Source organism: Echinops telfairi, unplaced genomic scaffold (assembly GCF_000313985.2).
Source record: "Echinops telfairi isolate 266 unplaced genomic scaffold, ASM31398v2 ScPeMD7_2010;HRSCAF=2546, whole genome shotgun sequence".
Classification (NCBI taxonomy): Eukaryota; Metazoa; Chordata; class Mammalia; order Afrosoricida; family Tenrecidae; genus Echinops; species Echinops telfairi.
Window position 1 is genome coordinate 2,960,778 of NW_022105908.1, and position 1,499 is coordinate 2,962,276.

The following is a 1,499-nucleotide window of genomic DNA, read 5'->3' on the forward strand; positions in this document are numbered from 1 at the left end:
ATGTCTTCACCTGTAATTAGGGGGCTTGCATGTCCCCAGAGACTATAAAAGCCTTGGTTAGCAATAAATCTCTTTCTCTCCCTCCCCATGGACCACCCAGTGAGGCTGAGGTGAGCATGCTACCTTGAGATGCACCTGACTCCATTATTTCAATCTCTCTTCTATCTCTCATGCTCTCTATGACTTTACTAAAATCTTTACTTATTATTGCTGTACAATTGCGCCTACCGGACCTGGGATGATGTGCTAGGGGCTGGTCTACCCTGACAGACCTCATTCATTGGAATGTGGTATGTTTATAAAAAGTGAATTCTCATTACCTATAACCAAACCAAACCCCTGCCACAGAGTTGGTTCTGACTCATAGCGACCCCACATAAGGTTTCCAAGGCCGTAAATATTTATGGCAACAGAGAGTCTCATCTTTCTCCTGTGGAGTGGCTGATGGACTTGAACCACCAACTTTGTGGTTAGTAGCCCATCGCTTACTTGAAAGTACCACCAGGGATCCCTTCATTTCCTATGGCCACGCCTCACATTCCCCGGTTAAGATTATGAAGTACGAAAGGGAATCTGGTTTGTATTCTAGCACTGAGGATCCCCGGCAACTTGCCTAACTGTCCAGAGACTCCTTTCCCTCAGGTGGTGGCAACAATTAAGTAAGATGACTCATTTACATGTCTATTAATGTTGGGCACATGGCAGGTGTACACGTTCATGGGTGTTTATTTCCTTTCTAATGATACAGTTTTCAGACAGTCCTTTTCCAGTCAGTAGCTGTAAAGTGGACTTAGAGTTTATGAATAATTGTTCGGGTCCACAGACAAAAGAAACACTTTGGCCCATCACATGGGTGTTGCCTTTAATCACTCCTCATCTAAGCCATCTGTTGACTCCCTCCTTGTTCTGCTGCAGCCACATTGGTCCTCTTCTTGATCCCTGCACGTGTGTACCTGACCTCTGTCTACCTCGGCCTTTCCGTTGCCGCTCTGCCTGAAATGAGCTGACCACAGATAGTCACAAGATTTCCTCCTTTATCTCCTTCACACTTTGCTCCTGTTCCCCCGCCCCCCACTACTCCACTGTAAGTTGTAAACTTCTAAACGCCTCCTCCTACCCCTTCTTTCACTGTAAGAGGCATGACTTTCTAGTACATTCTATACTTTGCTTATTTATTTGGTTGCCTGACTATCTCCCCACAAGAAGAGGGATTTTTTTTTCCTGGATACTTTAGCAGTGGTCCCTGAGAATACAATCGACTGTCACAAAGCAGGTGCTAGGCAAATACTTGCCCTATGACTCTCACAACACTGAGAGAATAAGTAGGTCTGGAAATGACCCCCTTGACCCTCTTGAACAATGGGTTTGGCCTGTGGAAAGACACGGAGCCCTGGGGGTGCAAACACGCTTTGGTGGCTTGAGTCTGGCCAGAGGTATCTTGGAAGAAAGGCCTGGGGTCCAGTTCTGAAAAATAAACCATTGATCATCCAACAGAGCCC

General features: G+C 46.1%; 1 protein-coding gene across 3 annotated transcripts in view; it reads right to left on the reverse strand.

Moving 5' to 3' along the window:
• The window catches only part of MYOCD (myocardin), a 137,487-nt gene that overhangs the window by 11,848 nt on the left and 124,140 nt on the right, over positions 1-1,499 (reverse strand). The window lies entirely within an intron of this gene.